Below are 27903 nucleotides of genomic sequence, written 5' to 3' on the forward strand. Positions count from 1 at the left end.
AGAACTACAGGTCTACACAGAAAGTCAGGTTTAGTTGGCCTTTTGACATTTTCATAACAATAAGATGGTTTTGATCATTTAGTCAGTCCATCCCACCATACAATCCAGATGTCAAAGTCAATTTAAATGCTCTCTATTTAAATGCTGAACCTCCTGTCAAGAATCTGGCTGCTGTGTTATTTGTCTTCATTGTTCAGGTCAGCCAATGCAGAGCAATCTGTTGACCCAGTAATAATAATGTTGATGTGCCATTGCTTATATTTCATATATATAGGAAAATGGATGTCTGAAAGTGACTTACAAGGCTGCAATTCATTCAGGTGGTTCTGATGATGCCAGAAACAAGAATGAAACTCAGCCAGTTAATAAGAACTCACAGAGTCAGCTTTATTGAATTCCAGCCTCTACCAAGAGATCATACTGATTATTCTGTACATTAATACATATATTTTGAAAGAATGCATTTTTGTGGCTTTCTGATCTTTATGCTCCAAGCATTCCCTATGCAACATAACTTGAACAATGTAAAATGACACGGTAGCAAAGTGAATCATGATTTAGCACCTGAATGTATATGGAACCTCATAACAGGTACCATACAGGTGTTACATAGTACATTTCAACATTGGACTTCCAAAAAATGACTATTTAGTATGTTTCATTTGAGTATATCTGATGCATGCATTTTTAGTTTATTGCTTCAATAAGTTACACTACTAAAGTATGCAGTAAGTAAAAAGTCCAATCTGTCAATATAATTCACCAAATTCCAAGCAGATATAAGGATAATTGAAATTTTGAGAATGATTAACTTTTTTTATTTCTACAGCATGTTGGAATTTATTGCCTGTTCCATAATTGTCCTTGAGAAGGTGGTGGTGAGCTGCCTCCTTCAACCACTGTAGCCCATGTGGTGTAGGTACTGTTAGGAACTAGAGATAGTTTAAGTCAGTTATATTTGCATTTGTGGATGTTAGGAGAGGGTTTTAGTTTTAAGTTTAAGTTTGATTTGTGTTTCTGCAGTGGCATGTTAAGAAAGGGGAACTTGAATTTTTGTTTCACTTTAGAAGATACCTGCATTTCTAATGAGGTTTTATGACTCTTGAAGGGAAATTAAAACAAACACAAGGTAGAAAAAATGTGTTGTTGCCCAGCAACAGGGGTCCAAAAGAGGGGCCCACACACACAAAGAAACCAGCAACAGTTTGAGTTCAGTTGGTGATTCTGCTCTAAGGTGGAGGGAGCAGTTTGAAGTCTCACTCTAGCTGGACAGCAGATTGCTGAGGAAAATGAGTCTAAGAATCTTAGGTGAGTTGCTCTAAAGTTAAAGTGACAGTGAATGTCAAGTGAGTTCTGGACCTCAAGGGAGATACCGGCCTGAAATTTTCCCTTGTCGGAGGGGCTCGGCGGGAGTGGGCAGGGGTGGTCAGGGAGCCGACTGCCGCCCGCAATCGCCTCTGCTCCGCTATTTCACAATTGGCCCGCCCTGCTTGGATCACAAGCGGTAGTGCTACCTGTGCGGGCGGGGCATAGGAGGGAGAGCGGGCCTGGCATGCGATTCAAGCGTGCGCACGAAAGAGCACTTCGATCTCCCTGAGGCAGCTCAGTGTCTCAGGGAGATTGAAGCACTTTTTTGAAAAATAAATAAAGACATGAAAATTTAATGAAACATGACTGTATCACATGAGAGGGGACATGTTTTTATTTAATCTGTATTAGCTTTAGGAAACTTCATCCTGCTTGTGGGTGAGGCTTCCTAAAAAATGTAAAGGCCGCTTGGCCCTTTTGCCCGCCCACCAACCATTAGGTTGGACAGGCAGCGTAAGCTTCAAGCTAATTAGCTCATTAATGGCCTTAATAGGCCTTTCAATTATTGGCAGGTGAAATGTCGCGTGAGTGCGTGATGACATCGGGGCGCACACCCAAAAAAGAAAGTCCCAAGAAGACCTTCTAATCAAAGGAAGAACAGAAATCTGGAACAAGGTCCTGTTCAGTGGAAGTGAAAGTAAGGAGCGGAGAAGAAGGCTACAGGCTTAAAGGGGGAAAGCTGCAGGACACAGATTTTTAAGCAAAAAAGGCTTGGGAGAAGCCAGAAGACCCAATGAGACAGGCAAAGGTCTGTATCTCCTTACTATGACCATGTGAAGCAGTTCTGTTGGCATGGATGACTTTGAGAGAGAGTGCGTGGATGGCAAAGATTGAATGCACATGGTGATCCAGGGGAGGAGGTACAGTGGAAGGAGAGTTCGGAACCCTGGAAGTGGACCCTTGTGGAAGGCATCCAAGCGAAAGCATCATTTGGCAGAAGATTCCAAAGCGGGTTCTTCAAGAGTGGAGATCAGAAACCCCCATGTGAAAGACCAAGTTCAGTGAGACCAGTTGGCTCATAGTATGACAAGCGTTTGTGGGGAGTTGAGAAATCCATAGTCTCTGTTTGGGGTGGCACCTGCCACTTGATTTCAGAATGTGGTGTGCCTGACCACAGGTCACCCATTGGCTTATGTGGACTGTGTACTTAATGTGAACATTGGAGTATAAGAGAGTGAACCCTGAAGAAGTCATACAGGGTTGAAATGTTAACTTTGTTTGTCTCTCCACAGATGCTGCCAGACCTGCTGAGCTTTTCCAGCATTTTCTGTTTTTATTTTGCTCTTATCGGAGTTTAAGAGAGCTTTTATAACCTATGCTATCTTTGTGAATCTGTATATATCTGTAAAGGCATTGTTGTGGGTAAAGGAGTATTGTCATATAGTTCATAATTTCTTGTTGAATAAATGTTTTATTCTTTTGTTAAAAGTTCAGCAGCTGATTCCTGTGACTCTGTTCAGTAGCCACTCTGCATGTTTCTAAACAAAATACAAGTTAGGGTCTATCAAGCTGGGTTCCACCTTGGGATCTGGCTTGACTAGTAGTAACATCAGATAGGATTATTACAAAGTGAGGGCTCATCCAGGATTATTGCTATAAGGTGGTAGCTCTTGTGGGATTGGAGATCCTTGACTTTTGGTGGGATCTGTGAATCCTTAAAAAAAAACGAGTACGTGGAGGTCAGAGGTACTGGACATAGGACTGGAGTTGCTGCGAGGTATTTGATACAGGTTGGAATTCGAAGTGGCTACCTTTGATGCAAGCGAGTTTTTGAAGCAGCCCGGTTTAAATTATGATTCGTTAATGCTATTAACTGTTCCTTAGTTGGTGAGTGTGGCAGACGAGTTACAGATGGAAGTAAGAAACAAAGCTTCAAAAACTAGTGGCCAAAAAGCTGAAAGTTGAAGTGAAAGAGCTTTAGAATCTGAAGGAGACAAGTTTACATGAGCACAGTTTCAGTTAGTAGAGAAAAAGTTGGAAATAGAATTTTGGACGAAGGAAAAGGCAAGGGAATGAGAGGGAAAGGGAGTACCTGCTGGAACTAAAACACAAGGCTGGCCTTGACTTTAAGGAAAATATTAATGGGAAGGAAACTACCTTTAAACCAGAGCCCAGTGGGGAGATGTTTAAATTTGTACAAGCCTTCCCAAAGTTTGAGGACAGGGATGTAGAGGCTTTCTTTATCTCATTTGAAAAGGTGGCTAAGCAAATGAAGTGGCCAAAAGAAATCTGAACATTGCTCTTACGGATTTGGTTGGTGGGTAGAGCTCATGAAGTTTATGCATCGTTGTCAGAAGAGGTTTCTGCAGATTATGATGCAGTAAAAAAGGGTGGCATTAGTGCATATGAATTGGTCCCTGAGGCATACATGCAGAAGTTTTGTAATGTAAGGAAACAGCCTGGGCAGACCTATATTGAGTTTGAGAGGCTAAAGCAAAGTCATTTTGACCATTGGATATAGGCATTAAAGGTAGAGACAATGTATGAAGCCCTTGGGGAAATAATTTTCCTAGAAGAATTTAAAAATTCACTTCCTGCTGTAGTTAGAACCCATGTTGAAGACCAGAGGGTTAAAATGGCTAGACAGGCAGCAGAGATAGCTGACAGTTATGAGCTGGTACATAGATCTAAACCCTTTTTTCATCATCTCCTCAAACCCAAGAAGGATAGCAGATGGGAAGGTGAAAGGAAGGCAAGCAGCCTGGAATCAGAAGGCACAGCTGGGAATTCCCAGGAAATTCCTCCACAGATCAGAAAAGAAGGTGCTGAGGGTGGAAGTGACGTTAAAAGGCTGAAGTGTTTCCATTGTAACAAGGTGGGACATGTTAGGGCAGGTTGCTGGATACTAAATGGTAGATCTATTGTAGTAGTAGGAATGTCTGAGGAATCCTCAGGAAAAGTTGCATCAGAAGAGGAAATGGTTGTTAAAACTGTCAGTGGTACAGGTGAAACGTGTTCCTTCAGAACCGACAGGAAAGGGAGATATGGTTCAGGATAATCCAGAGAGGAGTTCTTTGATTACTGGTGAAGGGAGTCAGGCAGTTAGGGGGTCTGAATGTTTTGTCTCAAAGGGAGAAGGTTTCCCTTACTCCTCCAATAACATAAGTAAACAAATTAAAATTTTGAGAGATACAGGGACAGATCAATCATTGATGGTGGCTGATTATACAATTTGTGTTCCAGGCAGTTTTAGGAAAGAAAAAATATTAATAAGAGGTATTAATGGAATTTATTAACTTGTTTCTTTGTGTAAAGTCAACTTATAGTGTCACTTGGTAAATGGAATTGTTCCAGTGGGATTTATTCCTAGATCACCTATTGAAGGGGTAGATTTTATTTTGGGCCATATTTGACTAATGTGGCAATGACTGTATTGTAACTCTTTCGAGTACATTCACAGTTCTTGGTTTCCGGGAGTGGGACATGAACCCACAACCCTCTGATTCAAAGGCGAGGGTGCTATGAACTGAGCCACAGCTGACACCTCCATGACTGTATTGTAGCAGGCAGTTGATCATGCTGATCTTAACAAACTTCAAAAAACTACTGTGCCCAAACATGAGATGCTGATTGCAGATAACAAGCAATTGAAGGAAACCCTAATTAATGCAGAAAACCAACTTTAATGCGTAAAAGAGGAGGTTGCTATTGAAAAAAGAGAATTGGTAAGAGCAATTGAGAAGCAGTCACAGAAAGTAGAACAATTGAGGATGTGAAACCTCTAAATGATAAATGTGTGGAAGCAAATTTAACAAAGGTCAATCTTCAGTTAAAACTTGATGAACTTCAAGTATCAGAAGTTGCTGTGAAATATCATGGGACATGCCTTGAACAAGAAAAGGAATTGTTGGTGATTCAGAATAGTTGGTTGAATGCAGTTAAAAACCAAGACTAACGAACTGTTAGAACTTTGTTGGGAAAAGAAAATGAGATTCTCAAACTTCAATGAAACCTGGAGAAAATGAAAGAGGAGATGTGTGGTATGGAGCGTCACTGTTCTGAAGTTGTTCCTGAGAGTAAAAACTTGTTGCTGAATTCTGGTCTAATTGAACAAAGAACTAATCCAAGTAATATTGCTGATGTTATCAACTTCAATAGTAGACAATATGAAAACAACTGAAGTGCTTGCAGAACTGGAACTTAAGAATAGTCACCAAAAATGACAAAGTGCAAAATGACGCTTCCAGGCCAATGACCAGCGACACTGATTTACAAATGCTTGCTGGTGTTAATACACAAGATGCCGCAGCTGGAATCCAGGCAAATGGATAGTTTGCAAAAGACCATTCAAAACTTGCAGAGGAGTGGGAATGATATAGTTTGTAAATTATGAAAAAGGGTTGAACGGTTGGAATGAAATGTGAAACTCCTTGGAGAAAATAACTGACGCTGCTCAACGAGAAGTGGAAAGAGCCTATTCAAAATGGGATTGGGAGAAACAGCAGGATCATAGTTAAAGAATAAAGCAAGCAGGAGTACGAAACCCTTTTGTGTGAACAGAAAAAGTACCTCAACAACATCCTTGAAATGGCAAAAAGAGATTTTGATCAGAGGAGAAATGAGATGTTAACTCACAAAAATGCCATTTTGTCTTTGTTAAATTGAAATGAGAATTTACCGTATTTGAGATCAGAAAATGAGTTTGAGGATGGAATTACACCTACAGCTAATGAAATGGACGATTGGGTTGTGGACTTAAGTGAAGCATTCTTTGCTGAGCCAAGACTGGAAATAAGAGGAAAACAAAACATGAGGGTTGAGTTATGATAATGTTATGATGTACAAATTCTACTAATGTTACATTTATTGATTTTCTTTAAGTACATTTTTGGAATGGTACAATATGATGTGTAGTTGTGAAACGAGATGGAAAATTTATTTGTGTGGTATATAATAAACCATTGTTATAGGTTTATGTGAGGTTTGATGTAAGGCCATTGTAAAGAAACCTTCACTGTTGTGAAGCTTTCTTTCTTTCAAGGGATTGGTATTAGGAACTAGAGATAGTTTAAATAAGTTGTATTTGTATTTGTGGCTGTTCGGAATGAGATTCAGCTTTAAGTTTAAGTTTGATTTGGTTTTCTGTATTGGTGTGTTAAGAAAGGGGGGAACTTGAGTTTTGGTTTCATTTTGAAAGATGCCTGCATTTCCAATTAGTTTTTATGAGTCTTGAAGGGAAGTTAAAACAAACCCAAGAAAGAAAATACAGTGCTGTTGCCTAGCAACAGGGGTTCAGAGAGAGGGACCCACAGACACAGAGAAACCAACAACTGTTTGAGTTCAGTTGGTGCTTATGCTCTAAGGTGAAGGAAACAGTTTGAAGTCTCTCTCTAGCTGGACATACTAGCAGATTGCTAAGGAAAATAAGTCTAAGAATCTTAGATGAGTTGCTCTAAAGTTAAAGTGACAGTGAATGGCGAGTGAGTTCTGGACCTCAATGGAGATGCCAAGTTGCGAGTAGTCTACTGGGAGAGGTAAACCAGTTCCTAAAGGAAGAAAGAAAGTCCCAAGAAGACCTTATAATCAGAGGAAGAACAGGAACCTGGAACAAGATCCTGTTCATTGGAAGTGAAAGTAAGGAACGGAGAGGAAAGCTCCAAGCTTAAAGGAGGAAAGCTGCAGGACACGGACTTGAAGTAAAACAGGCTTGAGAGAAGCCAGAAGACCCAAGGAGACAGGCAAAGGTCTGTAACTCTTTACTGTGGGCATGTGAAGCAGTGGCACAGATGAGCCTGAGAGAGAGGGAGTGCGTAGATGGCAAACATTGAATGCACATGGTGATCCAGGGGAGAGGAACAACGGAAGCAGAGTTTGAAATCCTGGAAGTAGACCCTTGTGGAAGGCATCCCAGAAAAAGCGTCATTTGGGAGAAGATTCCAAAGCGGGTTCTTAGAGTGAAACCTTCATGTGAAAAGCGGAGTTCAGTGAGACCGGTTGACTCTCAGTGTGACAAACGTCTAGGGGGAGTTGAGTGAGCTATAGCATCTGTTTGGGATGGCATCTGTCACTTGGTTTCAGAGTGTGGTGTGCCTGACCACAGGTCACCTATTGGTTTACATGGACTGTGCACTTAATGTGAACATTAGAATATAAGAGTTTTTGTAACTTGTGCTACCCTTATGAATCTGTATATATCTGTAAAGGTATAGTTGTGGGTGAAGGAGCATTGTCATATAGTTCATTTTTTTGTTTAATAAATGTTTTATTCTTTTGTTAAAAGTTCATCTGCTGACTCATGTGACTTTGTTCAGTATCCACTCTCCACACTTCTAAACAAAATTAAAAGGTAGAATCTATTAAGCCGGGTTTCACCCTGGAATCTGGCTTGTCCACTAGTGACATCAGCTGGAACCATAACAGTGCGCCCACACTGCTGTTAGGAAGGCAGTTCCTAGATTTTGATCCAATGACAGTGAAGGAACAGCGATATAGTCCCAAGTCAGGATAGTGTGCAGCTTGGATGGGAACTTGCATTTGGTAGCATTCCAGTGCATCTGCTGCCCTTGTTCTTCAAGGTGGTGGTGGTCATCAGTTTGGAAGGTGCTGTTGAAGGATCATTGGTGAGTTGCTGCAGTGAATCTTGATACAAACCGCTGCCACTGTGCATCAGTGATGGAAGGAGTGAATGTTGAAGATGGTGGAAGGAGTGCCAATCAAGTTGGCTGCTTTGTCCTGGATGGTGTCAAGCTTCTTGACAGCTGCACTCATCCAGACAAGTAGAGACTATTCCATCACACTCCTGACTAGTGCCTTGTAGATGGTGGATTTAGGGGAGCCAGGGAGTGAGTTATTCACCACAGAATCCCCAGCCTCTGATCTACTCTTGTGGCCACAGTATTTATATGGCTGGTCCAGTTCAGTTAATGGCAACCCCCCAGGATGTTGATAGTGGTGCATTCAGCAATGGCAATGTCATTGAATGTCAAGGGGAGATGGTTGGATTCTCTCTCTTTGGTGATGGTCATTACCTGGCACTTGTGACAAGTAACTTGCACCACACTTACCAGCCCAAGCCTGAATATTTTCCAGGACTTGCTGCATATGGGCACAGACTGCTTCAGTATCTCAGGAGTCGCAAATGATGCTGAACATTTGAGCAATCATCAGCGAACATCCCTGCTTCTGACCTTATGATGGAGGGGAAACTATTGATGAAGCTTCTGAAGATGGTTAGGCCTAGAGCATTAATTACCCTGAGGAACTCCTGCAGTGATGGGAGGCGGTGGCATAGTCACTGGACTGGTAATCCAGAAAACCCAGGGTAATGCTCTGGGAATCTGGGTTCAAATCCCACCATGGCAGATGGTGGAATTTGAATTCAATAAAAAAAAGGAATTAAAAGTCTAATGATAACCATGAAACCATTGTCGATTGTCATAAAAACCCATCTGGTTCAATAATTTTAGGAAAGAAATCTGCTGTCCTTACCTGGTCTGGCCTACATGTGACCCCAGAGCCACAGCAATGTGGTTGACTCTTAAAGGCCCTCTGAACAAGGGCATTATGGATGGGCAGTAAATGCTGATCTAGCCAGCAACGCCCACATCCCATGAACAAATTTTTAAAATATCCTGGGACTGAGATAATTGACCTGCACTAACCATAACCATATTTCTTTGAGCTAGATATGACTCCAAACAGTGCAGAGTTTCCCCCCTGATTCCCATTGACTTCAATTTTGCTGGGGCTCTTTGATGTCGCACTCAGTCAAACGTCTTGATGTCAAAGGTTGTCTCACCTCACCTCAGTACTGGAGTTCAGCTCTTTTGCCCATGTTTGAACTAAGGCTGCAATCAGGTTAGGAGCTGAGTGATCCTAGCAGAACTCAAACTGAGCGTCAGTGAGCAGGTTATTGCTAAGCAAGTGCCACTTGATAGCACTGTGATGACCCCTTCCATCATTTTATTGATGATCAAGAGTAGACGGGGCAGTAATTGGCCAGATTGAATTTGTCCTGCTTTTTGTGTACAGGATACACCTGGGCAATTTTCCACATAGCCGAATAGATGCCAGTGTTTTAGCTGTAGTGAACAGGCTGGTTAGAGGCATGACAAGTTCTGGAGCACAAGTCTTCAGCACTATTGCCGGAATATTGTCGGGGCTTTTGCAGTATCCAGTGGCAACATGATTTTGTGAAAGGGAAGGTCATGTTTGACAAATTTGCTAGAGTTCTTTGAGGATATAACAAACAGAGTTGATAAACGGGAACCAGTAGGTGTAGCGTATTTGGATTCCCAGAAGGCTTTTATAAGGTGTCACATAAAAGGTTATTGTACAAGATAGGAGCTCACGGCATTGGGGGTAATGTATTAGCATGGATTGAGGATTGATTAACACACAAAACAGAGAGCCAGAATTAATGGGTCTTTTTCAGGTTGGAAAGATGTAACTAGTGGAGTGCCACAAGGATCAGTCCTCGGGCCTCAGTTATTTATTATCTATATTAATGACTTGGAGTAGGGGGCAGAGTGTAATGTATCCAAATTTGCTGCTGATACAAAAATAGGTGGGAGAGCATGTTATGATGAGGACATAAGGAATCTGCAAGGCGATATAGATAGGTTGAGTGAGTGGGCAAAAACTTGGCAGATGGAGTTTAATGTAGGAAAGTGTGAGGCCATGCCCTTTGGTAGGAAAAATCAAAAGGCAGACTATTATTTAAATGGAGAGAGACTCCAAAAAAGTGCAGCACAGAGGGATCTGGGTGTTTTTGTGCATGAAACACAAAAAGGTAACATTCAGGTGCAGCAAGTAATTAAGAAGGCAAATGGAATTTTGGCCTGTTTGCTAGGGAGTTGGAGTTTAAAAATAGGGAAGTCTTGTCACAACTGTACAGGGTGTTGGTGGGGCTTGACAGGCTAGATGTTGAGAAGATGTTTTCACCAGTGGTGGAATCTTGAACTAGGGGACATAGTTACAGAATAAGGGGACATCATTTAAAACTGAGATGCGAAGGAATCTTTTCTGAGGGTAGGGAATGTCTGGAATTCTCTACCCTAAGGAGTTGTGGAGGCTAGATCAGTGAAAGTATTTCAAGAAGAGGTAGATAGATTTTTGAAATATCTGGGAGTTGAGGGTTATGAGGAGCTGGCACAAAAGAGTTGAGGCAGGGCAGGCGTGAGGGGCCAAATGGCCTACCCCTCCCATTTTTTATGTTCACCAGTCTCTTGATATCACGTGTGAGTAATTTGAATTGGCTGAAGACTGGCATCTGTGATGCTGGGGACCTCTGGAGGAGGCCGAGATGGATCATCACTCAACACTTCCGGCTGAAAATTGTTGCAAATGCTTTAGCCTTATCTTTTGCACTGATGTGCTGGGCTCCCCCGTCATTAAGAATGGGGATATTCGTGGAGTCTTGTCCCCCTATTTAAACTGCTATAAATCTATTGCAAATTATTTCTCTGTCCACATGCGATGATACTGCTATGATTAAGTCTAATTCCCTGATAAGTTTCTTACTACATAGCCCACCATTCAATTTACATTTCCAATATGGCTATGGATATAGACAAAGGCAAAATAATTAACATGGGAGCAAGAAATAAGAAAGGAAGTGGCATTGAATGAAGGAGTCATGTAACAGAATAATAAAGAAAGGTGTGGAGGTGATTGTGGAAGATTCTTAGGAGTTGTGCATTTCACGAGTGAAAAACGAGGTACTGAGTTAAAGTAAAGGGATAGAGCACAATTACAATGACTATTACATCTAGTTCTGGTCACCATACTTAGGGAAGATGTCCTTGAGAGGGTCCACGTAAGATTTACCTCCTGTGCAGCAATGCCTATTTTGATTTGTCATGAAGTCAATGGGACAAATTTTCACTCCCGAGCTGGGAGCGCAGTCAGGAAAGTTCCCGATTCGCAAACCCCTCTTGGGAGAAAATGCCCTGAATGATCTGATTTTCGTTACAAGGAGAGAGGAGGGGGGGGGGGTGTGGGTGCTAACTGGAATTGGACCCGCCAACACAGAAGGAGCTTGAAGTCAGCCGTAGGGCCTTCCATGTAAAGAGGAGGGCGAGTTAAAAGGCCCACCTTGGTGTTCCGGGACTTGGCCCCTGCTGTTTTTTTTTTAAAAAGCAATAAAATGAGAAACAGCCTTAAAGCCCTCACATCCTACCCCACCCCCCCTTCCCGTCCGTACCAACTCATGCCACATCATGCCCCCCACTTAACCTCCATGGCCCCTCATACCCTCCATTCCAACCTATGCCCTTGTACCCACCCCCCATAGCCCCCATGCCCTGCATACTACCTCATGCCCCACACCCACCCCTGGCTCTTTATAGCTCCTGTGCCCACTTAGTGCCAACATATGCCAACCCATGACCTCAATTTATCCCATGGCCCCTAATAGCCCCTATGCCAAACTAGTACCAACTCATGCTCCCCACCCGCCACCCTTTGCCCTTACATCCTCCATGCCAACGCACCCAGTATCTACCACAGGCAGACCTCAAGCCATGGTGAGATTAAATAACAAAGTTCTAAGTGTAGATTGCAGATTTCATTTATTTTTAAACACACATTCATAACTCATTCAAAACATTTAAATTCCTCAAAGCACTTAATCACGTAAAAAAAAACACTTCCTTCAGTACTTAATCCCTTATAAAAACAAATATTTCCTTCATTTCCTTACAAACATTCTATTCATAGCCCCACATCAAAGACAGCTTATAAGTACTCGGGTTTGTTAATCAAACTGAATTTACAGGACCTCCACTGTGATAATGATAGGTTGTAGAAGCTGTCAAGCAGCACTAATCCTACAGTGATAACGCTTATTTCAACAGATAGCTAATGAAATTGCAAGCAGAGTCACAGCAAGTTTTTATTCCCCCCAATAATTTAAAGGGCTTGGGGATTTAAATTACATCACAGCTTCACAGTTCCCCTAAGCTCAACCACTTTTTAATGCAGATTCATGGGAAGAATTGCCCCCCTGTCAGGGTGGAAGTGCAGGTACGCCTCCGATCGGCGCCCCTAATCGGGGGAGCACCACCATTTTATGTGGGTGGGCCAATTAAGGCCTATCCAGCGTGACATCCACCAGGAAGCGCTTTGCACTGCCTGTGCAGGCAGGGGAGGGGGGAGTGGAATTCCCTAAGCCGGGAGTGCGCTCTTTCACGCATGCACATGAAAGAGCGCACTCATCTCCCTAAGGCTAAGTGCTGCCTCAGGGAGATCGGCACCAAATTCAAAAATGATCAGTGGACAAAAATAAATTTTCCCTGGCATGTCCCCTCATGTGAAACTGTCACATGAATTGGGACATGCCCATGACTTTTATTCAAACATTTTATTAAATTTTTAAAAACCCTCATGAAACCTCATCCCACCCGTGGATGAGGTTCCATGCTTTTTCTGAAGCCAACCAGGGCTCCCAACATGCCTGCCAATCTTAAGGTCCATTAATTATTTCAATTAGTTTTTAAATGGCTTCAATTGGCCGTTGACAGGTTGGCGGGTGCATAGCTGATTCAGCTGTGCCCCCACCGACCTAAAAATTGAAATGGAGCAGGGTGATGTCAGGAGTTACACTCAACGTCATCCCGCGTCATTTTACGTGTCGGCAAGCAGGCCCCCCCCACCCTCCCTCGCTGACCTCAATATCCTGGCCCATGTCAATTCTCAACAATCCCAAAGGGGCATCTTACCTCTCCAAAAGGGTATCTGGGCCTCTCCAATAGGCTACCTTACATCTCCAAATAACAACTTTTCCTCAAAAGTCTAAAGCCCACGAGTCATATTTTGGATATCCTAGTAACCAAAGTTGCATCTGTTTGAAGGCAGCTGCCTCCCTGAATCTGGATGTGCAAACTACAACCTGCCTCCGTTTCCCCCGGCAAAAATGGTGGGTGCTGGGTTCAGGGGTAGGACTTTCAGAATCGGAGTCCCAGCATCGTTTTGCTAAGGAGCGGAGTATTTTCGGCTTTGCAAAATTTCAGGCCAATGTCATTATGTAATGTGAGGCTGGTTAGACCTCTCTAGGAGCATTGGGTGCAATATTAATCATGATAGCATAAAACTGTATATCATACTCTCAAAGCCAATAATGAGGCCACCCAAATGATGACAAATTCTCAGGAATCCAATGAAAGAAATTACAGAAATTGCCCACATTCTCATGGGGAAAGAGAATACAGGGCAAGCTAATCAAAAATTATGACAGGAATTAATTAAATCTGTCTGAAAATATATTTGTGCTGCTGAAGGTTTAAAAAAAAATAGAAGATATCATTTAATCCCATGGAACTATACTAGCCTAACATCTCAGATCCTTCAAACACCAGCCCTGAGTATGATCAGCCCCACCAATCAGACAGACCCATGAACGGTGTACTGTTGGGTGAGTCCTCAACAATGATTTCAAACTCCATGAAGTCCCTTGCCTTCAAGTCAAAGATAAATAAGAAAATCTCCTGCTGGTTACCACCTACTGCTCTCCCTTGGCTGATAAATCAGTAATGCTCCAAGTTGGACACCACTTGGAAAAAGCAAGGGAGGTACACTTTCAGTGGGTGACTTCAGTGTTTATCAGCGATTCGGTAGCACAACCATGTTGCAAAATAATGCAACTGGCAGTCTGGAGTTTGACAAATGTTGAATGAACCAACGCGAGGGAATAATCTACCTGATCATACACACTCTATTCTAGCTGTGGATAACCGTACTGGTAGGAATGACTGATGCTTAATCTCATCTTTAAAGAGGACAGCTTCCATTGTGTTGTGTAGCATTACCACCTGAGATAAATTGAAAACAGATCTAGTGATTTGTTGTGGGCCATTAGAAGCTAGTAGAATGGTGTTGCGCAATAGCCTGTAAGATCAGGAACCAGTGTATCCCTCATTCCTCCACCATCCATTGAAATGACCAACCTTGGCCCAATGAGGAGTGTAGAAGAGCATGCTGGAAACAGCACAAGGCATACCGGAAAATGGTGAAGTTACAATGATGTGTGCCTGCTAAACAGTAGACAGCTAAACAGTTTACATGAGGATGATTCTCCATGAAGATCCCCGTCCTCAATGATAATAGAGCCTGGCACATGCGTAGAGAAGAAAAGAATGAAGTTTCAACAACATACTTCAGCCTTAATTGCCAAATGGATGATCCCCCTCAGTCTCCTCCTGAATCTCCACCATCACAGATGCTAGTCTTCAGCTAGTTTGATTCATTCCACACGCTATCAAGCATCAGCTTGAATGCAATAGACTAAGCAAAAACTTTAGTTCCCTAAAACATCCCAGTTGTAGTTCAGAACTAGTTGTACCCTTAGTTGTTCCATTACAGCTACAACACTGACCACAATGTAGACCATTGCCCGGATATGTCCTGTCCACAAAAGCAGGACAAATTCAATCCAGCCAATTGTCATTCTGTCAGCCTGTTCTCAGTCATCAACAAAGTGATGGAAGGAAGGTAGTGATGGTCGTCAACAGTGTTATCAAGTGACACTTACACACCAATAACCTGTTCATCAATGCTAAGTTTAGATTCCTTCTGGACCACTGAGCTCCAGATCTCATTATAGCCTTAGTCCAAACAAAAGAGCTGAATTGAAGAGGTGAGGAGAGAGTGACTGCCCTTGACATCAGTACAGCATTCAACCAAGTGTGGCATCACGGAGCTCTGGTGAAACTGAAGTCAAAGGTAATTGGAGAAACCCTCCAGTGACAGGAGCCATACCTAGCATAAAGAAAAATGGTTGTGGGAAGCCAATCACCTCAGCCCCAGGACATCACTGCAGGAGTTCCTCTGAGCAGCACCTTGGATCCAAGTATTTCTTGAGTCATCAATGACATTCCCTCTATCATAAGGTTGGGTTTACTGATGCTTGCACAGTGTTCAGATCTATTCACAATTTCACAGATAATGAAGCAGTCCATGTTTGCACACCATGCCAGGCAATGATCCATCTCCAACAAGAGAGTCTGAACACTTCCATTCAACATTCGATGGTGCCACCATCATTGAATCCCTTAGCATCAACTTCCTGGGGACAGTTGCCACCATTGATCAGGAACACTCTCCACCAGACAAATAAATGTGACGAGATTGGCTCACCTGCTGACACCCCACAGTTTTCTCCACCTGCAAAGCGCAAATCTGGAATGTGTTCGAACACTCGCCACTTGCTGAAATATGTTGAGCTGCAACAACTCTCAAAAGAACTCAACACGATCTGGCACATTATGGCAGCAGCCTGTATGATTTACAAAGTGCACTGCAGCAACTTGCCAAGGCTTCATTGAAAGTACCTCCCAACTCACAGTATGTGAATGGGAACACCATCACATCCTGGGATGGTAATAATTGTTGGTGGTGTTAACAATGCCCATATCCTGAGAAAACACCAGGAAACAAAGACTTTTGGCTGAACTCAGTTTGGAATAACTCAAAATACATCTGAGAATCGAGTTTGCTGTAAGGGGATGGCCTTGCCTGCTATATCAAGAAATTGTGGATGTGTTACCCAAAAGTGTCTATTGAGTAAAATTAATGGGCAGGAAACCATGAGCAGCCTGCTTGTGATGTCCCATATGCAGAAGCAGTGGCCCACGTCTCACTGATTGTAGCAATAACTGAGAAATCAAACCCATGGAATATGTTACTAGAGAGGCCCAGTGAGGTAATTATCGGCAACTTACTAGTGGAGAAGGAGCGATTGGGCCAGAAGTCAGGAACATGAGGGTGAATTTTAACTTCTACCACCACGTAGAACAGGAGTAAACGTACACATTACCATCCTTTTCTCACCCACCCCCAGCCATTTTGATGCTACTATTTTGTTTGTAGGCCGTGACGCCTGCCCTACTCAGGCAGGAGCCTCATAAATATATTCAAATTGGGGCTGTGTCATTTAAGTATGATATATAAGATGTGATAACTTTAGTTTCTTTTAGATGAATAAAGAAAGAATTTGCAAATATATTGTGCCTTTCATGATCTTAGGATGTCCCAAAGAGCTTTCAGCCAATGAGGTATCTCTGAGGTTTAATCACTGTAGAAACCTCAGAAGCAAATGTGTACATTTAAGTTTGCAAAAAGAGCAATGTGATAAATGATTAGCTGATTTGTTTTTGTGCAGTTGGTTGGGGGTGCATGTTGACCAGTGCAATTGCTGTGGTGGGGACAAGACCGTTGTTCACCTCCTTGTGGATTGTGCCTTTGCAAAGAAGGTCTGGAGAGAGATGCAGTGGTTTCTGTCGAGGTTCATCCCGAGCAGTTCTGTGACACAGGACTCTGTGCTCTACGGGCTGTTCCCAGGGACGCACACCGAGACAAACATCAACTGCAGCTGGAGGATCATCAACTCGGTGAAAGACGCGCTTTGGTCTGCCCGAAACTTGTTGGTCTTCCAGCACAAAGAGTTGTCCCCGACCGATTGTTGCGGACCGGCACAATCCAAAGTCCAGGACTACGTGCTGAGGGACGCACTAAAGCTTGGGGCAGCTGCCGCAAAGGCGCAATGGGGAAGGGTCGCTGTCTAAGACCTTTCTGCCACAGCGCACCGAGAGACTGGGAACTGTTTAGAGCCCCTCGGGCTGTACAGCTCAAAATGAAAGGCTGTAAATGATTGTAATATTGTTTGTACTGATGCACCTGGTGATACATTTTGTAAAAGTTTAACCTGGATTGTACCCTTGTAATGGTGTTTTTGAAATGGTTTGGAATGTGATTGAAGATATTTTATGAATAAAGTATATTTTTGCAAAAAAAAAAGTATTTCCAAGGATTCAGCTGTGCATTTAAATAGGAAGGTGCTCTGTAATAAATGTTTTATTGCTCCATCAAGATGATAACTTGGCTTTGTAGCAGTTTGTTCTGTTAAGCAGTAACGCCTAGGCTTGCTAAGTAGTGAATATAAGATTACCCATTGCTCAGAGCCACCCACAGCAATAGACTAATTATCCAGATAAGACCTGGTAATTTTCTCAATTATTACAATAAATAATAAATTCTGTTTTGTGCCTCCATATTAACAAATACCAGGTGCCATATTTTTGCTTATTTGCACAATGGGGTTATTCTGAATTGGTGAGATCAGAAAATTGTCTATATGAAGGGATAAAATGTTTTTTTTTTTGGTTTGGCAGACCAAGAATTAATTATTCAGACCGTAACTTTGATAAACTGAAATCTAATTAATCCCAATAATGTAATTCATGATGATTTAATTATGACAGTAGAATGTTTTGTCTGCCAAATTTGAACAAAGCTGGTGTGAGTGAAGAATCAGAGATAGCATGTTGCGCTCCAGTTGTCACCGTGCTTCAGCAATGGGCCTTAGAAAATTAAGTCAGATAAGATTTGAAAGGCTTCCTGAATGTTACTGCTTGACATTTTGCTGCCCTGTACTCAGTGCTGGTTATAATTAACCAAGCGTCATTGAATTATTAATATTTGCTGTGAGAGACTTTCAGAATGGCTTGCTTGAGCCTTTGTTTAATGCATCTGATTTTGAATTTGGACACAGCCATTGTGAAAAACATTCACAATTAAGTCTGATTTAAATTGCCAGAATCAAACAATATTCCATTCACAAACCCACTTACTTAATAGGGATGTGATTCATTTCTAAATTTTTATTAGATCATTAATAAAATAAAATTAGATCATTTTCATGGCTACAGAAAATATCTTTTTATTCATTCATGAGATGTGGGTGTCGCTGGCTCGGCCAGCATTTATTGCTCATCCCTAATTGCCCTTGAGAAGGTGGTGATGAGCTGCCTCCTTGAAACGCTGCAGCCCATATAGTGTAGGTATGCCCACAGTGCTGCTAGGAAGGGAGTTCCAGGGTTTTGACCCAGCGACAGAGAAGGAAGGACAGTATAGTTCAAGTCAGGATGGTGTGTGGCTTGGAGGAGAACTTCCAGGCAGTGGTGTTGCCATGTGTCTGCTGCCCTTGTCCTTCTAGATGGTAGTGGTCATGGGATTTGAAGGTGCTGTCTAAGGAGGCTTGGTGAGTTTCTGCAGTGCATCTTATAGATGGTACACACTGCTGCTACTGTGTGTCGGCGATGGAGAGAGTGAATGTTTGTGGATGTGGTGCCAATCAATTGGGCTGCTTTGTCCTGGATGATGTCCAGTTTCTTGAGTTTTGCTGGAGCTGCACTCATCCAGGCAAGTGGAGAGCCTTCCATCACACTCCTGACTTGTGCCTTGTAGATGGTGGACATGCTTTGGGGCGTCAGGAAGTGAGTTGCAAGATTCCTAGCCTCTGACCTGCTCATGTAGCCACAGTATTTATATGGCTAGTCCAGTTCAGTTTCTGGTCAATAATAACCCCTTAGGATGTTGATAGTGAGGGATTCCACGATAGTAATGCCATTGAATGGCAGGGGTGATGGTTAGATTCTCCATTGTTGAAGATGGTCATTGCCCGGCACTTGCGTGATGCGAATGTTACTTGCCACTTGTCAGCCCAAGCCTGGATATTGTTAAGGTCTTGCTGTAATTGGATATGAGCTGCTTCAGTATGCTTCATAGGAGTCACGAATGGTGCTGAACATTGTGCAATCATCAACAAACATTCCTGCTACTGACCTTAAGATGGATGGAAGGTCATTGATGAAGAAGCTGAAGATTGTTGGGCCTGGGACACTACCTTGATCAACTATTGCAGTGATATCCTGGAACTGAGATGACAGACCTCCAACAGCCACAGCCATCTTCCTTTGTGTATAGCTCCAACCAGTGGAGAGTTTTCCCCCGCATTCCATTGACTCCAGTTTTCTAGGGCTCCTTGGTGCCACACTCGGTCAAATGCTGCCTTGATGTCAAGGGCAATCACTCTCACCTTTCCTCTGGAATTCATCTTTTTTGTCCACGTTTGAATCAAGGCTGTAATGAGGTCAGGAGCTGAGTGACCCTTCTGGAAGTCAAGCTGAGTGTCAGTGAGCAGGACATTGCTAAGCAAGTGCCGTTTGATAGCAGTGTTGATGACTCCATCGATCACTTTACTGATGATCAAGAGTAGATTGGTGGGGCAGTAATTGGCCGAGTCGGAATTTTCCTGCTTTTTGTGTACAGGACATAACTGGGCAGTTTTCCACATAACCGGGTAGATGCCAGTGTTGTAGCTATACTGGAACAGCTTAGCTACGGGCACAGCAAGTTCTGGAGCACAAGTCTTCAGTACTATTGCTGGAATATTGTCAGGGCCCGTAGCCTTTGAAGTAACCAGTGTCTTCCGCTGTTTCTTTACATTACGTGATGTGATTTCAATTGGCTAAAGGCGCCAATTCAAATTCTGTGATTCTGGGGGAGGCCGATATGGATTGTGCACTCGGTACTTCTAGCTGAAAAGATTGCAAATGCTCCAGCCTTATCTTTTGTACTGATGTGTTGGGCTCCCCCATTATTATGGATGGGGATATTTGTGGAGTCTCCTCCTCTAGTGAGTTGTTTAATTACCCACCACTATTCACGACTATAACATTATAAAATAAAACTAATGTTTCAACGTAACTTAGAATGTGTGAGGAATCCTGCATTGGACCAGTGCACCTGATGGAGAAGCATAAAATCACTGGCTTCTGAACTATCATGTTTTATTTTGCATGTGTGATCTCCGGAAGTTGCTTTCAGTTTCAGGGTGAATGCTGACAGTTTCACTGTCATTTTGACTACAAAATCTGAACCAATGTTAATTAAAGGTAACCCCCCCCTTTTTTTCAGATGCAGCTACCCTAACTGCCTACAGCCAAGGCAGCCTGATCTCTGAATGCCAGAATTCAGTCAAATTAATTTACAGGTTACAGTGGGTCAGGCTTAAATGAGTTAGCAAAACTTAAACCCCTTTACTAAGTGTGTAAAGACAACTTCTTTGTATTACAGCAAAGGACTGATATTGGCAGCATCCATAAGATGAATTTAGTTGGGATTGGCTTGACAAAGGAGCTTGGCATGTTTTTTAAATTTATTCTTGGAAATGCTGCATTTATAGCCCATATCTGCTTGCCGTGAGAATGTAGTTGGGCATGCCTGTTGTACTGCTGCTAAGATTAGAGACCCACAACAATGAAGTAACAAAATTACATGTTGAAAAGTTGGAGAAAAAAATGAGAAAATAAAATTATTAAGACACGGCCCCTCATGTGACAGTGTCACATGAGCTGGGACATGTTTATGAATTTTAATTAAAAATTTTATTTAATTAATAAACCCTTCATGAAACCTCACCCCACCAGCGGATGAGGTTTCTTGAAAAATGCAAAGGCCGACTGGGCTCTTTGCCTGCCCACCAACCTTAAGGTTGGACGGGCAGCCCTGTCAAATAGCTTAATTAGTTTATTAATGGCCTTAACAGGACTTTGACAGTTCGGCAGGCGTGTAGCCGAAAGATCGGAATGACACCCGGCGACGTTGAGATGCACGTCCGACGTCACCATGCGTCATTTTATGCATCGGCATGCGGGGCCCAGTTTGGGGGGGATGTGTTTCATGAAGTGACCTAATCCCTTGTTACATACTCCAAGCCTTCCAATATGGCATAAGATTAGAAGCACTTTATAAAAACGTTTTAACATAATGTTACTATTGTTCTCAAGGACACTGAAGAATTATTTCAAAGTTGGTAATTTTATAGCATCAGTGTAGTAATTTCTCTTTTTTTTCAAAAACAATCTTCTCGAGTCTCAACATCATTAAATTATGTCAGCTCATCAATCGTAAAGTAACATACCGTGTTAGTGCTACTAGGTTTGTCATAGAAATCCATCACATTATCATGTTTTTCATCTGTATAAATTAAATAATTGTGGGTTTCTTTACCATCTAAAACACATTGCTGTCTTTACGATGTTTCTCTGCGCCAAATCCAAGAAAACAATATAATAACAAACAGGAACGAGAGAGAATGACCGAATAAGAGGAAAGAAACCATATTTTTGGTGTCATCAAAGTTTTCCTTTAATTTTCCTCTTTTAGCGCAAGATGAAAGTATTTGTAAAGTATATAGTCTTTTGGTTTCATGTGAAGTTCTTGTGTCTATAGAGTTACGCTCCCTGGTCATTTTCAGTTTACTGACGGAAATGTCCTCTGACACTACAACATTGAAATCCTGGTTCAAGACACCATGTTGGTATAAGTTATATCAAATAGTTTTATTTTGCATCATCTGTGAAGTTATAATACATTAAGTTATCAAAATACCACAGTCATCAATATAATTTTTTTTTTGCTGGACGTCATTTCTCCAGGCCCCACTAGGAACTGCGCATAAGAATGTTCATGATTTACAATTTGCTGACTCCACCCCCCAATGTGTTAATACTTTATTAGTTGATTATAGAATCTAATAAAAGCAACAACACTTCCTGCATCAATAAATTATCAGAGCTCCAAATTGATGTACATAATAATATTTTTGGGACAAGAGCTCTGTTACATTTCTACGGTGGGTAAGTTGCAAACTCTAAGAGCGACTGATGGGAAAACTGAGATAAGCACAGAAATGTAATAGCTAATTAACACAAAAGTGGCCTGGATTATCTGTTATGGCCTATTTTTTCATTCATTTGCCTTTTTTATTGACGTTTACATACTATCAACAGTACTCGCATTGTGGACGAAGGAACTTTCCAACCTTATAATTAATTTCCTCTAAGACAGTACCTTAAGGCTACATCCGTACAATGATTGTGTTACGGCACTAGTAATCCAGAGGCCTGGATTAATAATTCAGTGAATGTAGGTTCAAAAGCTATCAGCCTTGGTTCTTTCATGGAATGTGAGCATTGCTGGAAAGACCAGCATTTGTTGCCCATCCATAATTGCCTTTGAGAACGTGGTAATGAGCTGCTGCCTTGAACTACTGCCATCCATCTGGTGTAGGTACACCCACAGTGCTGTTCGAAGGGAGTTCCAGAAATTTGATCCTGCAACACTGAAGGATCAGTGATATAGTTCCAAGTCAGGATTGGATGTGACCTAGAAGGGAAATTTCAGGTGGTGACGTTCCCATGCATCTGCTGCTCTTGTCCTTCCAGGCCGTAGAGGTCATGGGTTTAAAAGGTGCTGCCAAAGGAGGTTTGGCGAGTAGTTTGAGAGTTTGAATACAGTTCTTTAAAACATATTTGGAAGTATAAAGCTGCTATAAGTAAAAATGACTCAAACTGTTGTTAAAACTGGTTCACTAAGGTTCTTTACAGAAAGAAACCTGATGCCCTACCCTGTTTGGCTTATACGTGGCTCTAGTCAATCAGTTATATCAAAACTAGTAACAGCATTGTGGGAGCACCATCACCACAGGGACTTCAGTCTGAAAAAGCCCACGACCTTCTCAGGGCAACTTGAGATAGGCAATGAACGCCAGTTTTGACAGCGAGGTTCATGAATGGATCAACATAAAGAAAAAAAGATCATGAGCATGTGGACATGCATACTTAAAAATGTAATGCAATGATGTGAATAAATCAGGAGGTTAAAAAGGTTTTTGATTACAACTGAATATGGCTATTTAAAAAATCTTCACTTGTGTCCTCCACTATTCAGACACAGTGTGAAATGAAAATATAAATGGAACCGGAAGAAAGTAAACTCCCCAGGTTTTACCTGGAGGCTTGATATCAATCAGGTCTTGTGGAATTGAACAGAACAGCACGGGGCACAATTAACGTACGCCCAAAGGGGGTCTGCATCCACTGTTTAAAGAGAATTTTTGCCCAAAATACTTTAGTGACACATTGTAAACTGCATCACTTATGTCCTTTTAAGGTGATTAAAAAGAGAACTAACATTCATTGCTGTTTTATCAAACTGTCAGAAGAAAGATTTCCCGTAACCTACGTGTTGCCAAATCCTGAACACGTTCTTTATAAACATTTTTGCGATTTTGCTACACAGTAGCATTGAGGAAATATTCCCCTAAGGTTTTTAACCTAGTGAATGACTAATGTAGAATGGCTAGATCATTTCTTCACTAATAAAATGATATAGTATGAAGCAAACAGATCACCTTCAAAGCCCTCAAGCGAATATTTTAACATTCTTCGCTAAGATGATTGACAGTGAACTTTGAAAAATGCTGACTTAAATTTTAAAAGGCAATATTAAGCACGTACGCAAACATCAATATTGCTCAATATATTTCATATTTAAATTGCCAAATACTGAATAACGAAAAGTACGTTTAATGTTGAAAGGCCGGCTAATTAACTGGCTAAGCCTAATTAACTGGCAAAACACATTGACATTGCAATGCAGTGGCAGAGAGTAATGGGAAAGAAACTTTGACCATAGATTCCTCAAGCACCAAATTCCCAATCATGGACTATTCAGAGATGATGTCATTGGAGTTGTAGAAGCAGCCTGAATCTGGTAATACCTCACATGATGGAGGCAGACTATTTCCTATTGTAGTGAACGTTTAAAAAAAAAACCGAAATGCTAAGTTATTTTTTTCACACTGCTTAGCACATATCTACAACACTGACATTAGCAAAACGCAAAGTGATGGTCATCTGTCTCTGCATTTAGCTGGCGGAATGATACCTAGTGCACTTTTTTTAAAAAAATGAATACCTGAGAAAAATGACAAGAAAATACACAGTTAGTTTCCAGAAATGCTGAAACAACTTTGTATTGTTACTGAATTTATTTTGATTCTATAGTCCATTGAGCTGTGCAACACTATATTGCCAAAACTGCCAATCTTTTTGAAACATTAATTGATGGAACAATAACAACACTTGCATTTAAATTAGGAAAACATTCCAAAGCACTTCAAAGAATTGTATTCAGAAATAAATTAACATTGAGCAATGAAATCTACAAGCTTGGTGAAAAGCTTTTTTTAAGGAGTGCCTTCAAGCACAAAAGGGAAAGAGATGCAGAGACTTAAGAAGGAGTTCCAGTGAGTGGGCTAAGGTGACTGAAAGCACGGTTGCTAGTGATGGCTTGAAGGTCAGGAGCAATGCACAAAATACCAGTATTGGGGAACAGAAAGTTTGGGGAGAATTTTGTAGGGCTAAAGGATTTTAGAGCCAGGGAGCGCAAAGGTTCTGGAAGGGATTTAAACACGAGGATGAATATTTTTAGTTTGAGGCACTGGGGGGGGATTCAAAATTAAAGTAAGCCTGGAAGGACAGAGATGATGATTAAGTGGGACTGAGTACAGAGTAAGATATGTTCAGGAGAGGTTTACATGAGCTGGTTTAGAGGGTGAAGAAGGGGACCAAAACAAAAGACTACTGAAGTAGTTGAACCTGGAGGTTACATCGACATGAATGAGGGTGTCAGCGGAAGAGGGGCTGAGCTAAAGATGGAAACCAATGGCGTTATGAAGATGGAAGTAGGTGGACTTGGTGATGGGGAGGAAGCTTAGCTCAGGTTCGAATAGGATGCTAAGATTATAAACAGTCTTTTTCAGCCTGAGACCATGACCAAGGAGGGGGCTGAAATAAACAGTAAGTGTGTGGGGACTGCTGTGGGGCCTGAAAAAAAATGGCTTTGTTTTTTGCAATGTTTAACTGAAGCAAATTGCACTTCATCCAAGACTGCAAATGTTGAAAAAGCAAACTGACAGCATCAAGGCAGTGGAGCAGCCAAGGGAGGTGGTTGAGAGGCAGAGTTGGATGTCATTACCATATGAATGAATGCTGATGCCATGACTGTGAATATAATAGAATTGTGCAAAGCTTGTTTAAATGGGATACCACTGAACCATAGTACAGGGACCAGTAATGCATTCAGAGGTAGACATGAACCATACACCATGAGTGAAAAACTCAAATACCTTATTAGTGTCATCTCAGATAGTACAAATAGAAAATGCTGGAAAAACTCAGCAGGCCTGCAGCATCCGTGGAGAGATAAACAGAAGTTAGCTTTTCAAGTCCAATATGATTCTTCGAAACTGGAGAGAGGTAGAAATATGATGGGTTTTATGCTGTTGAAAAATGTGGGGAGGGGCAGGTGGAGCAAAATAGAAGGCCAGGGATAGATTGGAGGACAGGAGAGATTAAATGACCAAGATGTCATGGAACACAAGACAAAGGGAGTGGTGACGATATTATAAAGACAAAAGCTTTGGTCCAGAGTAGGTGTTAATAGCAGAATAAAGGTCAGCACTTATTAAAAGCAAAATAGCAGAATGTGTTAATAGCAGAAAAGGGGGTCAGCACTGTCTGAAAGCAAAAACATGAGAACAAGATGCAGACTGGCACTTGAGAGGGGGATAAAAATCAAAATGGAGGACAGAGTTCATGGTCTGAAGTTGTTGATTTGAATGTTGAGTCCAGCAGGTTGTAAAGTGCCTAATTGGAAGATGAGGTGCTGTTCCACCAGCTTGTGTTGGGCTTCACTGGAACATTTTAACAGGCCAAGGGTAGAAATGTGAGCATGACAGCAAGATGGTGAATTTAAATTCCAAGCGAAAGTAAAGTTGGGCTTGTGGCCTGAGCGAACATGTTCTGCAAAGCAGTCACCCAGTCTGCGTTTAGTCTCCCCAGTGTGGAGGGCACCGCATTGTGAACAGCGAATACAGTAGACTAAATGGAAAGGAGTGCAAGTAAATTGCTGCTTTGCCTGGAAGGAGTGTTTGGGGCCTTGGGCAGTGAGGAGCTAAAGGGACAGGTGTTATGCCTTCTTTGAATGCATGGGAGGCTTCTGTGGGAAGGGGATGAGGTTTTGGGGTGATAGAGGAGTGGACCACGGTTTCATGGAGGGAACAGTCCCTTCAGAAGGGACAGTGCCAGTTCGGTCTGCATCACCTTTTCATGCTTTTGCTTTCAGACAGCACTGATCCCCTTTTCTGCTATTGACACATTCCGCTATTTTGCTTTCGGACAGCACTGACCTTTATTCTGCAATTAACACCTACTCTGGACCAAGCCTTTCATCTTTGTACTGTTATTAACACTCCCTTTACCTTATGTTCCATGACATCTTTGTCATTTAATCTCTCCTGCCCTCGAACCTATCCTTAACCTTCTGTTTTGCTCCACCTACCCTTCCCCACTTTTTCAACAGCATAAAACCCATCACACTTCAACCTCTGTCCAGTTACAAAGAAGAGTCATATTGGACTCAATGTTAGCTCTGTTTCACTCTCCACGGATGCTGCCAGACCTGCTGAGTTTTTCCAGCATTTTCTATTTTTATTTCAGATTTCCAGCATCCACAGTATTTTGCTTTTATTTTAATGTCATCTCAGCCCTGAGTTGTGCTAAACCTTCTAAACCAATGTACACAGGCAAAAAGAACAATTTTATTCCATTGCCCATTGTTCTTTATTGTCAATAATGGATGTAGAAGCAACCAGAAACAGGTAACAAGGTTTTCTCAATGTCATCATATGATTTAAACTGAAGTGTTGTTGTATTGAATGATTTAATTGATGTGGCACAATGTTTGACTTTACTTGGATGCTTTTGGGAAGTAGCATACCGTACATTGTTACAATATATGGAACAAATTGTCAGGGCATTTTTCATTGCCCCCTAGATAGTACAGTGCTTCCCCAAATCAGGATTCAAGTTGAAAATAGGCAGATTGCAGTGCTGACTTATAAGTAATTTAAACTCTCATAATATAGTGCTTTTATTTTGCACAGAAGACACCCAGACTAAGCAGAACCTGGCATGAATGGCTTTATTAATTCACAATATGAAGTGGTAACATTTTCAGTGACATACATATCATATTTCAAAAATCAGTGATTTAAGAATTTTACCAGGCAGTATTTTACTAAATCTGAACATTTTGCATGAGTAGTAAGGTAAAGAGCACTAAAATAGTTTATTCTTCCTAAATTCTTCCTCCTCCATGTACAAATAAAATACTGTCAATATTTCACATGTGTAGACTTGGACATCTAGAGCACCAAGTTAGCTGGCACTTGCAAACGGTCCTGTGTTGGTCCTTCCACCAGTTGTCCATAATGTATCAGATGACAATGTTAGAAATGTAGGTCCCTTTAAGAGTAAACCAGGACAAGCTTCAGAGTGAATTGGGAGCAGGTGTTGCTTATTGAAGCCTGTACTTAAGAGCTAGGTTTTTCCCAAGTAGGTGGGTTTTTGCTTTTGGACAGGGAAAGGATTCAGGAGGGAAAGAGACAATTGGTATTTGTATTGAACTGTGGTTTAACAATAAAACAGTTGTGGTTCACATAATGTCTTCTGCCTGATTCAGTAAATGGCTATTCACATATGAAACATCAGATGAGGAAACTATGTCTTGAGACAACAGCTGTTTTAAGATAAAAATGACAGCAACCTGCACTTAGCAGTTTCTAATATCTAAATAGTAACTATTTTCATTTGGGGTACATGGGCCCCTTTGGCTCCAAGGTGAAAAATTGATAGCAAGTTAACCCTCTGTGGCAGATGTAGTAACCTGACACCAGAATTAAAAGTAATTCAGAAAAATGTTGATGATCGACTAGTCCGTCAGATACATGAATGGGATGTGGAGTGGGCAGTCTGTCATGAGAACTGAGATTCTTATCCTTAGCTATAAATAACTGAGCCAGCCAGTGCCCTAAAAGATAGGGTGATCCTAGCTGGATAAGCAGCAGAA

The 27903-nt window shown here is 41.7% G+C and overlaps 1 protein-coding gene across 10 annotated transcripts in view; it reads left to right on the plus strand.

Moving 5' to 3' along the window:
* LOC144669582 (neural cell adhesion molecule 1-like) overlaps nt 1-27903 on the plus strand; it is a 485847-nt gene that overhangs the window by 432180 nt on the left and 25764 nt on the right. The window lies entirely within an intron of this gene.

This window comes from Cetorhinus maximus, chromosome 2 (assembly GCF_964194155.1).
Source record: "Cetorhinus maximus chromosome 2, sCetMax3.hap1.1, whole genome shotgun sequence".
Taxonomy (NCBI): Eukaryota; Metazoa; Chordata; class Chondrichthyes; order Lamniformes; family Cetorhinidae; genus Cetorhinus; species Cetorhinus maximus.